Source organism: Onychomys torridus, chromosome 13 (assembly GCF_903995425.1).
Source record: "Onychomys torridus chromosome 13, mOncTor1.1, whole genome shotgun sequence".
Lineage (NCBI taxonomy): Eukaryota > Metazoa > Chordata > Mammalia > Rodentia > Cricetidae > Onychomys > Onychomys torridus.
In genome coordinates this window covers 8,549,232-8,563,055 of record NC_050455.1, presented here as the reverse complement: position 1 = coordinate 8,563,055, position 13,824 = coordinate 8,549,232, and positions in this window count along the sequence as shown.

Sequence of the window (13,824 nt, the reverse complement as noted above, 5' to 3'; positions counted from 1 at the left end):
AATTTTCTGAAAAAAAGCCTCACTAAGTAGTACAAATTGGCCTGCAATTTCTGCCATAACCTCCCAAGGACTGGGAATAAAGTTGTGAAGCACCACTTACCTACAATTTTCTTAAATCATCATTGTATATAATACTGCTATTAAACAAAATTTAATTAAATTCCAGAACTCTAACATTATATAATGTTTAATGAAAGACAGTAAGTTTTACTTGCTCTAAAATTATTCAGTTTTTATGATCCATTGACGTTTCCCATCATGCTCCTGGGTATTCAAATGGAAAGACTGTCGCTGTGATTTAAAGGGATCCTGAGTTCTCTTGCTCTGCCTTTACACTTTCCTCATTAGAACCAGGCACGTTGAGTAAATCGGTGCTGAAACAACTAACTAGCGCATATATTCCGCACACCGCTCTCTGAAGGCACTGCAAAGATTCACAGAATAGTGTGTTTTATGGTACAAGCACTGCGTCTCCCTAGATTTTGCTGTGTAGGCGCAGGCCATCGATCTGAGCAGGACAGCAGATTGCTGGGAGTGTTATTACGGAGCAGTTCAGGTAGCTTGTTTATGAGCCCGCGTCTACACACCTCTTCCTTCTTCCCTATGCTATCCTGTTTGTGCTCAGTCTACTGGTGCATTTCTCTTACTGGAAACATTTGTTTTGTTCTGTGACCTCATTTCCCTTGCCACATTTTTCAATTTTTTTTCTGCATATCTGCTATCTTTGTAGAAAAAGAAATATTTAACATTTTGTGTGTGTGTTAAAATGTGCAAAAGTATTAATACGAGGGAACATTACTATATTTATGGCAAGCATATACTGAAACAACAATTTTCAAATATGTATTATAATATTTGGAGACTGTGAGGCACTACAGGTAGAATGACTCATCTTTATACTATACCTGCATATTAATGTGTTTCCATAATAAAGTATTCAAAAATTACTGTCTTTTTTAGTTTAAAATTATTTTTAATTATATTGGGTCTGTTTTAATTATATTAGGTCTGTGATTGTTCACACACAGAAGTATTTATTCATTGGAGCTCAATAACTTGCACATGTTGACTTCTTGGGCTCATTCAATACCAGATATTTGGCATCTTATCAGCATCAACATGGATGTGTGCAGATCTCATTGCCTGACTCAAGTAAACTCATCAAATTCCAATAAAGAAACGAAAAGCTTTTTCTGTTTCTTGCATGTTTACATACTCATGTGGCTTACTCTACTAGCCTTTACCAAAGCTACAATGGTATATTTATTTTTAGACATCAATATTAAATATCTCTGATGACTGAATCTCATCACGAGGACTCTATTAGTTATTATACTATGTTAAATTGGTTATTTTGCCAGTCCTTTGATTGATTTAATAATATTCCAAGGTGCAGAGCTTTTATGTTATAACTCTTAGGAGTAGATCTGCTGACCTGTGTAGTATGTAAATTGTGAACTCTCCCAAATCTGCAACCAGTTGTCCCAAATTCTTTCTTTATAAAAGGTCTGGACAGGATTGTGGAGAACTTCCCATTAAAAGGAAAAAACAAAACAAAACAAAACAGGATTTTCAATTTCTCAATTGTTTTACTAAAATATTATCACTTTCCCTCTTTACAAACATATTGACAGTGTGATCATATTTATTAGACACTAGACATGTTCTCCCCATTGCTTCTGGTTTATGAGTCTTCATTCTTTGTGTATTTTTTCTTCATTTGTGAGTGCAAGATTTGTATCTAGTATCTTAATGGTTATCTTTTATCAGTTATACAGATTGCATATATCCTTTCTGGTTATTGGACTCATCTGACTTAATTCAGCATCTTATTATAAATATATGTTTTTTTAATGTTCTATTGTACCAAATTTGATATTAATTATGCTACCTGGACAATCTCTCAGTCTTCTGGGAGCTTGTCTTTTCTATTACTAACCAAATTCTTGTTAACCATTCTTTAAATATCCACAGTTTTTTAAAGATGAAAGAAAAAAGAATTATATAGCCACACATGTATACAGATTTTAGTAGGATTTCATTTGAGCTTATATATTATAATTTGCAATGATTGATAATATTTCTAAAATATTTATTGTGATTTTTAAGTTTAAGAAAATATGTACTTATTAGTTTTGTCTTTATTAGTGAATTGAAATGAATTTTTACACATTTTAATATAATTCTTAAATAGGGACTAGAGAAATACCTCAGTTGTTAAGAGCACCTGCTGCTCTTATAAAAAAAAAAAAAAAAAAAAAAAAAAAACCTGGTTCTGTTCCAAGCACCCACATGGTGGCTCAGAGCTGTCAGTAACTCCAACTCCAGGAAATTCAATTCTTCTTCTGACATACACAGACTCCTCCATCCATCCATGGGTTACACATATGTATACTCAGGCACACACACACACACACACACACTCACACAATTTAAAATTAAAATAAATATGAGTACTTATTCATAGTTTTGTTGGTTATCCTTATGCAACTTACAAAATTTGACTTTGACTATAAGTATTATTATTGTTTAATGTGAAATGAAATTTTAAAGGATTACAAGAAAATTGAAAAATGAACAGAGATTTCTCGTATGTCCTTCATTCTATTGTCCCTTTCAACTCTGTTGCTGAATCTAAAGTACAGTTCTACCCATCTTTAAAAGCTATTGTATTCTCGCAGTGATGCCTAAACCATGTCACGTTACCAGCGCTAGTCAGAGAATCCCATCTTCCCTAAAAATAAGAACTGTCAATCTTGAGTGCTAGATTCTCATAAAGTATGCAGTGGCAACTCACTGCTGTGTTTATTTACATGTTTTATTTTATATGAAATCTGTTCTGGTATGTGAGAACTAGATTCCAAAATAGGAGGTACTGAAAGACAGAAGAAACTGGCAGACAGATCCAAGGATATTACAAATTGATCCAAAGACAAAGAAGATGTGTCTCAGACAGCAGTAAGACAGAAAAATTTCTGTAGCATAATCCATGAGGGATTATTTCCAGCTAAGTGAAACATATGAAGGTTGTAGCAAGTTTGAATGTGTAGCCCTTCTACAAAGATCTTAGATATCCAAAACCTGAGAGAAAAATATCTTCTCTCAGTAGCTAGTGCATTGAATTCAGTTGACTGTTTCAATATTCTTTCTCAAAAAAATGTACCAGTATCACCTGCTTGGCAAAATGATTGCTACCAAGTTTTTTTTGTGGCTGTGCCATGCAGAATTTCTTCAACAGGGCTATTTGATTTCATTCCCTGTACTTTTTGTGTGTTAAGTATGTATAAAATTCTAGTGTATAAACTTTTGTGTGTTAGGGAAGGCTAAACTGGGAAAAGAGTGAAGTCAATATTATTAAAAAGGAAGATGCAGAATGGAGAAAGTTCTAAAAATAAGAGTCACCGTTGATATTGAAATAAATGTTATCTATGAAAGACTATTAGCATCTTCATGAGTAGGGCTATTAATGTAGATGCTAGTATTTTACAAAACAAAGAAGGGACAGTTGGTGGTGGTGCACACCTTTAATCCCAGCACTTGGGAGGCAGAGCCAAGAGTATCCCTGTGAGTTCAAGGTCAGCCTGTTCTACAGAGTGAGATACAAGACAGAAGACAGGCACAAAAACTACACAGAAAAACCCTGTCTTGAAAAGCAAAAAAAAAAAAAAAACAAAACAAAAACAAAAACAAAACACACACACACACACACAAAAAAAAAAAAAAAAACAAGAAAAAAAGAAGGACATCAGTAAGAAAGTAGGCTATACTAACAAGGGTTAAAGACTGGGTAAAAAGCAGTGTGTTAATGATATTCAAAGGGAAAAATGAGAATGCTGACATATCTTCTAGTATTAATGTCTAAGAACACATACACACATATGAAAGAATTTCAGAGCACAGCTAGATTTTGTACAGAGAAAATAAAGAGGAAAGACATTGAGTGGGAGGAGGGGTTGAGAATGAATGACATGGAGTTCCAGAGGGGAGATTTTTCAGAATGGATAAATGGCTAACTATGAAATGTATGAAGATATATGCAAAATTATGTATGCAATAAGAAAAGAGATGTACAAATGCCTTCAAAACTTCGGCTTCGGGAACACAAAATTAAAGGATTGAACATTTTGGTCACTACTTTTAAGAAAGATGTACAGTTGATTTTGTTTTAACTTCTTTTAAGAATGGGATCCCGCAGGTTGTGTCATGAGGCAGGAATGACCTATGAAGCAGACTCACAAGAAGTAGCTGGTGTTTGTTGACATCCACTTTACTCTACCCATGATGACATTGAAACAAGGAGGGAGTAAAATGCAGGAACGTGCACCATCTTGATAACAAGAAGGCACAGTGTGGAGGATATCATCAATTTATACTAATAAGCTAATGAAGAAATTGGATATGATCACTTTTTGATAAATATTTTTTAGCAGGACAGAAAACAGGAGTTCAGGGTATTTTAGATACTTTAGGATCATTTATTTAAGAATTATGGCATTCTGTGAATAAATACAATCAGTACTTCTACTAGAACCATAGCAGAGTATTTTTTAAAAGGCATAGCAAAAAAACAACTACAGAAAAAAAAGGCAAATGGAGGAATAAAAAAATAAAAATATTATTATTATGTTTGATTTAGAAAATTGTGCATGTCTGAGGCTGCTCCTTTAAAAGGTATGTAAGCAGACAATGCACAGATTAAAACAGCTTCAAACTTAATATAGTAGCATCATCGGGGCAAGAAGAGGGAAAGTTTAGAGAGGATCACACAGGTAGCTTCAAAAGTATCATTATGGGTTTTTAAACAACATTTTAAAAATCTAAAGAACATATTATAAAATTTGAAATGAGAAAATTACAATGATCCATTGTGTCTCTCTTTCTTGCACTGCCTCCTGCCTGCAGATGAGGATGTAAAGCTCTCAACTACTGCTCCAGCACCATGTCTGTCCGATTCCTGCCAGCATAGTCACAGACCATCTGAAACTGTGAGCAAGCTCTCAGTTAAATGCTTTCCTCTGTAAGAGTTGCTTTAGTCATGACATCTCTTTACTCAGAACAGAACAGTAAAAAAAGATACTTGCTATCCTTCTGATTAAAGTTTAGTATATATATATACATATACATATATGTATATATATGTGTGTGTGTGTGCGTATATGTGTGTGTGTGTAGTATATGTACATGTATATATGTACACACATATATAAACATTACTTTTTTCAATTTTAATGAATACTTCAGTTTTTTAACTTTAAATTTTTTTAGATTAATATAATTACAGCATTTATACTTCCTTTTCCTCCCCTACAGCCTTCCAAAACAGCCATCCCTACTTCTTTTTTAATTTGTAACTTCTTTTTTACTAATTGTTATTACATACATATAGAGGTAAATATAATATGTTCAGCCCATATAACCCTATTTGTATGTATTTTTATCAGAGCTAACTCTGGCACTTGACAACCAATTTGTCTGCTCTTCCTGCTCCCAGCTTTCCTTAGTTGCCTCTAGTTTTAGTGTAGAGTTGAGGCCTCGCAGACTTTGCTCTATCCACTTCGGCATGTCCACTGGCATCATATTGGTGCAGCTTTAAGTGTGTAGGTTCTGATTTTACTAAAAGACACAATCTCACAGAAAATTTCTTGATTCTCTGTTTCTTAAAATTTCTGGACCTCTTCTACAGTGTTTCTTAGCCATGTGTGCAGGAAAGTTTGGTGGATGAATCTATTTGGACTCGGCTTCAAAGTTCTGCATTTTGATTTGTTTTGGTTTTCTGAAGTAGTCTTGGTTCTTTGACTACACTTTGAGAATGCTTCCCGGATAAAATACTGTCATCTGTATGTGTTTAAACTATTAATTGTTAATCAAGATTCAGCATAGGTATCAAGCCTTCCACCAATTCAACCCTGACCTACCATGTTTACATGCAGAGTGCACTTCTACCACAAACAGTTTTCCAGAGGTTCTTAAATTTTTATTCCATTGTGTCTCACCATAAGAATGATAAATTATTTAAAGGAGGTATCTTTACTATCTTTTTGTAACTAATTTCTAGATATACAAAAACACTCACTGAGGAGTAAATAGCCTTTGGATAAACAGAAAATGAGTCAAAATTTTTTTATTAAAAATTCATATTTCCTTAATCTTAAACAAGCAGTGACATTGATATTATTGAGAAGAGAAATACAACTGTATTCAGAATGATAAATTGAATCAAAGTTACTTTGTCTTCAAAAACATCCAAGTATCATTCTCTCCAGTTCACAGCAATGGAATGTGTTGAAAATGGTCAAAGTGGTTACAATGTTTGTGATTGTTACTTTGTTTGAATTTGTGCCATGCATAAACTCATTTACCTGCATTCATTGAGAGCAAACATCATATTATTTTAATATAACTTCTACACTATACTCTCCACATAATTTAATATAACTTCTGTCTTATGCTCTAAGATGCTACCTGCAGTGAGAAATGGTTTCATGGTGTTATATTTTTCATAGCTGTGTTTTATTTTTATTGAAATGTGTAATGTTTCTTAAAACCAGCTTCAATTTTTCTGCCTTTATCCTCAAGAAGTTGAAGTAACTTAAAGCTTAATAATAGTATAACTGCTTCAGTGAACCAAAGGTATCTACTGTTCCTGATACTTCTAAAACAAGTAACTACTTAAACTCTACTCATTATTTATCAAAACATCCAGGAGAGTCCTTATAGCTAAGCTTCAGTTTGGAAGTAGTACAACCTTAGTTCAGGACCTGTCATTTATTATTCTACTTTTGAGATATCTTTGGGCCTGTGCTGAACCTTAGCAAAAAATGAGCATATGACTATGAATCACCAGTTACCTTGAGATCAGATCATTAGAATCTGAGTGTTATCTAACCCACCAAGCTACAAAATTGGATGTGAGCAGCAGCGATCCATTATATAATGGAAGCCTGATTGGGCCTGAGCCAGTCCTGAATGCATACTGTGAATTAGTCACCCAGTTGCCCATGATTTCTACATCTTTAAAACATCTTGTTTCCAAGCATACACCTACTGCCTGATGAGGAGTGTCTTATGATATGGTGACTGAGGAAGAGTAAACTAGGGCCTAGTTTATTAATGGTTCTGCATAATATGCAAACACTATCCAGAAATGGACACCTGCTACACTACTATGCCTTACCAGGACAACCCTGCAAGACACTGGTGAAGGAAAAATTCTCAGTGTGAACACAACTTTGGGCATTGCCCACATTAATATATTTTGATTCAAATAAGAAATGGCCCAATGTGTGTCTTCATATGATTCATGGGATGTAGTCAATAGCTTGATGGACAGTAAGGACTTGGAAGGAGTGTAATTGAAGACATTCTGCAAGAGACATTTATGGAACAAGTATGTGGACAAATTTTTCCAAATAGGCAAAGAACATGAAGATACTGTGTCTCATGTAAAAATTTAACAAAATATGACTGGAGCATAGGAGTAGGATTTAGTATATTTGGCAAGGACAAATAGAAGTCATTGGAGTTTCTTCTACCAGAGAAAATAGTTAACCAAATCTAATATTTCATCTTGAAGGGATTATAAAAATCAGTGCCATCATTAAGAATTAAAAAAAAAAAAGAAAACCAAGTGGGGTGGTTGCTACCCCATCTTTCTCTTTACTCTTCTACTTGGCTTATTTGAGAAGACATGGAGAATGACAATTTTATATCACACAATTAAATACTGACTCTGACTATAGTTCCTCTACTAGATATGGTACCTTAATTTGTATAGATTAACATCTCTTGATAACTGCTATTGTTTTGCCAAATGCTTTTTTCTTGATATTTGTCAGTGAAGGCTACCAGAAGCAATTTGGTCTAGGCCTGCAGAATCTAGGTTCTTTACAAAGATATCACAAAAATGGCCTATAGCACAGCGGCTAACAGATCCTCTTTAATGGGTCTCCATTGAATGCATTGTTCTCAGCAACATTGTCTTCCAAGCTCCTGCTAAGGCAGCTGTTTAATCTCTGCTTACAGCATACAACCACTTTGCTAGTAAAAAAGTTCCAACCAGAAGGATACTTTTTGCTTTATTACCTCAAGGGTATGTCAGTATGCCATTCTGTGCCATAACTTAGTTCAGGGGATTTTGATTGTCTGCTGCTTCCACAAAATATCAAATGGTTATTCTACATTGATAGCATGCTGACATGTCCAAATGATCAAGAGGTATCAAACACCTTAAACATGTTGATAAAGCATATGGGCATCAGAGGATAGGAAATAAATCCAACCAAAATCCAAAGACCTTGGTAAAATTTCTAGGTTCCTGTTATGATGTCAAAATCCAGGAGCTAGCACTGAGATTTTACAAGGTAAAAAATTATTTACAGTTGGGCAAAACTTTTAGTGAAGGCCACCAGAAGCAGTTTGCGCCAGGCCTGCAAAGTCTAGAGAGAAAGGCAGAGTAGCCTTTTTATAGCAGGTGAGCAAGTGATTATAAAAGTAGAATTTTGCAGGGTTTTTGTATGATCATGGGAAAAGTACATGTTATCAGTTTATGATCTGATATTATCAGAACATACCATGAGACTCTTTATGTTTCTCTGAACATATCATACAACAGTAGAAACAATTTACAACCTGTAAATCACTCGGTTACAGAGGAAGAACAAGTCGAACAACAACAAACACAAGTTGACCTTCAGCTTGGAACACAGAGACTAAGATTATGTTTAACTAGGAAAAGTAAGGAAACTGGAGTCAGCTAGCCCTTAACCATTTGAGTTAACACAAAGAAAATGTTATTTTAAAGTTAAAAGATAAGTTAGTGAGGGGAATGGGATATTGCTGTAAAGAACCTGGTCATTTTGATATTTTTGGAGGGATAAAAAAGACTTTGGAACATTCGGGCAAAAAAAATATATAAGATGTGTAGGTGGAAGCTTCTCTCCCACCAGCAGCTTCTTCCCAAATGATTGACTCAGAGGCTTAAATATTACTTATAAATGCTTAGCCAGTAACTCAGGCTTATTACTAACTAGCTCTTATGCTTAAATTAACCCATAATTCTTGTCTATGTTTAGTCATGTGGGTTGGTTCCTTTTCTCAGTCCAACATCCTCATCTTGTTTCCTCTGCTTCTTGCTTGCAACTCCTGACTCCTACTTCTTCCCTCCAGAAATCCTAGTTTTTTTTTCACCCCACCTATACTTCCTGCCTGGCTAGTGGCCAATCAGCATTTTATTAAACAAATTTGAGTGACAAATCTTTACAGTGTACAAGAGGATTATTCCACAGCATTTCCCCTTTTTGTCTAATTAAGAAGGAAGGTTTAAACTTTAACATCATCAGATTATATACAACAAAAACAGTTAACAAGTAAGAATCACAGTTACAATATTCAGTCTATTTGTATTTGACAAAAATCAGAGAAAACAATTATCTATCCTATCTTGGTAAGTCCAAAGTTGTTCATCTAATTTACTTTCTATTATCACTAAGGAAAACTATAATTATAACTATTTAGTCTTCAATTCCATCAAAAACTCTAGCTGGGTGAAATGTTACCTAATGACAAGGACATCAGACTGCCTGGACAGTCACCCAAAATTCCTCTTCAATGTCAGGGTATCCATCTTTGGCCTACACACCAAGCATATCTGACAGATTTATCTGTGAAGCCAGACTTTTGAGGGACTGTTCCATCTTGTCTTGGTAAAGTTCTGAAAACACTTTCTTTTGTGTCCTGCTTGTACAATTTGTCCAGTGACTATCAACATTTAAAGCAAGGGCACTTTCTCTGCCCACATGGCTAGCTTTTGCCATAAAAAACCACAAAGTTTATATGGTGTTTCTTCGATGTCCATCATCCTCTTTGAAGTAATTGGTGCTTTCAGGAGCAGATGTGTCTTACTGTCAAGAAAAGCCTAAGTTCTTAAAACATTTTAAGTGTCATATTCTGTAGGTCTTTGAAGTGTTTGAAGATTGCCTATCTGAAATATATCTCTGTATGACCTTGAAAACATACTATAAATTTGTTATTATAAACGACTATTATTCCATATTTCTTAATTATATATTACATTTTTAAATGAACTGACTAAACACAATATCCTAAACTTATAGTATGTAAAATTAACTTTAAATTTGTATCAATAAACTAAAAAATCCATACTGATAGAAAATATGTAAGATTAACAGGTTTTTTTGATTAAATTACATTTAATAATCTACGTTTTGCCGGGAGGTGATGGCACATGCCTTCAATCCCAACACTCAGGAGGCAGAGCCAGGCAGATCTCTCTGAGTTTGAGGCCAGCCTGGTCTACAGAGTGAGATCCAGAACAGGCACCAAAACTACACAGAAAAACCCTGTCTGCAAACAAAACAAAACAAAACAAAAAACCTACCTTTTTTTCCCATCATTTCTATATCATATCCCCCTTTCTTCTTTTAGAAAGAGACTGACTCTTGCCAATAACAATTTATGACCAAACCTCCTAAACAAAGAAAAACATCCATATCCATTCTTGAGAATGTGGGCATAGTTTTCTAGGCTATTTCTTGCTAATTAGGGGCACTATTAATCTTATGGGGATCCTGAGAAAGCTGGGGCTTATGGTCAAGTCCTGACTGGAGTAGTCTGTGAAGCTAGATCATCTCAGCCAGTAGCTTTGAAGCCTTTCTGGATGCAGAACTCAAAAGAAACTGCAACAGAGATGCTCTGTAACATTTGATCATCTGGGCCTTCCATTACCATTGAGATTTTTCAGGGGGTCTTCCTTAATCAAATGTGATTTTTCTTAACATAGAATGAATCCACAGCCTCTCATTTCCTGTGAAAATAAAAACAGAACCTCTTCTCCAAAGTAACATATCTTTTTACTTAAATTTTGAAGTAAAGGCATTTTCAAAATATGTAGGTTGGATTAATCCAGCAACACTTATCAAATGTCTCTTAGACTGCTTCTTCCTCAACAGTCAATTCAAAAACAACACAAAGTCTCCATTGAGAAGTCAGGTGTTATTCTGATGGGTTTGCCTTTATAAGACACTTGGCCTTTTTCCTTTGCTGCCCTTAATATTCTTTCTTTATTCTGTCCGTTTAGTTGTTTAATTATTATGTAGTGAAGGGAATATTTTGGGGGGTCTAGTCTGTTTGGTGTTCTATAGGCTTCTTGTATCTTCATAGACATTTCCTTCTAAGTTGAAAAAGTTTTCTTCTATGATCTTGTTAAATATATTTTCTGTGCCTTTGAGTTGGTATTCTCCTTCCTCTATCCCTATTATTGGTAGGTTTGGTCTTTTCATGGTGTCCCAAATTTCTTGGACATTTTGGGTCATGACTTTATTGGCTTTAGGGTTTTCTTTGACTGATGAATCTATTTCTTCTACCATATCTTCAACACCAAAGATCCTCTCTTCAATCTCTTGCATTCTGTTGGTTATACTTGCATCTGAAGTTCCTGCTTGTTTACTCAGATTTTCTATTTCCAGCATTCCTTTTGCTAGTGTCTTCTTCATTTTTTCTATTTCCCTCTTTAGGTCTTGGACTGTTTCCCTTGTCTGTTTTGTTGCCTTTTCATGATTTTCTTTCAGGGACTTATTGTTTTCTTCTGCTTTAATTGTCCTTTCCTCTAGTTTTTTTATAACATTCTTCCCATTTTTTGTTTGTCTGTTCCTCCACTTTATTTTTTATTTCTTCTGTATAAGGCTCTAGCCTCTTCATGATGTTACTTATAAGGTTGTTTTCTTCTGTTTCTTCCATTCTGTGACGTTCAGGTCTAGCTGCTAGAGAAGGGCTAGTTTCTGGTGATGCTGTATTGCTCTTTATTTTGTTGTATGTACTTCTGCCTTGACGTCTGCCCATCTCCTTGTGGATTCGTTCTTGGTCTTATCAGTGTACTTGGTCCAGACAGAGCTGACAGATTTAAGGAGCCTCTCTCTGGTCCAGATGGAAGCTCTGGGCTGGATGGGAGCTCTTGTCCAGATGAGAGTGCTTGCTGGATAGGAGCTGGGGGCTGGACTCTGAATCTCAGGAAGTCCCTGTGAACTCCTTATCTTGTCCAGATGGGAGCTTCTCTTGTCCAGATGGGAGTTCTGGGGCAGGATGGAATGCTGGATGCTGGTCTCTAAGCCTCTGGAAGGGGCTGGGGTCTCTCTGATTCAGATGGGAGTTCAGGGTGGAACCACATACCTTTAATCTCAGCTCTTGGGAAGAGAAAACAGGAAGTGATAATGACTGGGCTAGGACAGGAAGTAATAAGCTGGGCAGAGAGAGATGCTTAGCCCCCCTTCCAACTAAGGAGTTGGTGAGGTAAGAGGTAGCTCCTTTGCCTCTCTGGTCTTTCAGTATTTACCCAGATATCTGGCTCCAGGTTTATATTTTTAAGACCAATTAGGATTCGAGCTACATCAACATACAGTTTGGAGAGCAGAATGAGCAATAGAAAGCTTCACAGAGCAGCCAAGGCATGTGCTGGAGGAGAGACTGTAATTGTTATGGAGATGACTGACATTAAGAAGAGGTATCCTCTGGACTAGAACAAGGATGCTCTCAGGGCATGGCCCTACCCAGCAAATCTTTCAACTCTTGAGAGTAAGATATTTTCTTTGACTATAATGTCACCAAATAAAAGTTCTGCATCAAGTGAGATTCAGAAGCTGCTTGGCACTGTTGTCAAACTAGTGTTATATTTAAAGACATGGAGGTTACATGAATGAAGGACACTGATTCTTCCTTTGGCATTCCTGAGTGCCACGCCATGAGTATTATGGTGTGAAGACCTTCAGACCCACAGGGTTATTACAGACCATTTCATGGGACTGTGCATGTGAAACTTGGTTTTCAATGGAGAATCCAAGATGTTGGAGACAGTGGGGCTAGGAGATAGGAGCTACCTGCACACATAGAGTGGAAACAGCGCACAAGAGAGGTGTATATTACAGACAGAAAAAACTACAAGGGATAGAGTCGTCTAAGACATTTGAAACTGAAGTCCCAGATACAGGTTTTGAAGAACAGCAGTTAATGTCTGCCTTGCTTTTTCTGGTCATGCTTTGGTCCAGTATTTCCTTACTATGACGTAGTTACCCATTTTGAGTGATAATGTATATAGTGTGTCATTAATTGGATATAATTTACTTTTTGGTTTCACAGAGTACTACAATTAAGAGATGACCTTGAGTCTCGGAAGAGTTGTTAGATTTTGAATTTTGAAACAATATTAAGATTGGGAAGGACTATGGGAGTGCTAGAAATTGAAACAAATTTATTTTGCATTATGATTTGATCATGAAGTATGTTAGATCAGGGGGTGGAATTCAGTGGTTTAAATGAGAAATCTCCCTTATGGTTTTTTGTATACTTGCTTCCTAGTTAGTGGTTCTCTTAGATGGGCTTAGAAAGTAAGGCCTTACAGGAGGAAGTGTGTACCTGGGCTTTGAGAGCCTAAAGCCTTACCCCAATTTCAGTATACTTTCTCTATTCCATGCTTGCAGTTTAAGATGTTAGCTCACAGCTTTCCTGCTGTCATGCCTTCCAGTTGCTGCTATCTTATCCATCTGGAACCTTAAGTCAAAACAGACTATTTTTTCTATAAATTGTCTTGGTCATGATATATTATTATAGCAACAGCGAAGTAACTAATAGTTACAAGTCCTAATTAATGCATTTAGGGTACAACAAAACTTTAATCATAGGCCAGAATGTATTATTGATACTTCTTTGACTGCAATTATGTGTATATAAATATTAATATGTATTTGTTCACATGTATATGGTGAACAGAGAAATCCCTTGGGTGTTGCTCCTCAGAAACATGTCCACATTATTTTT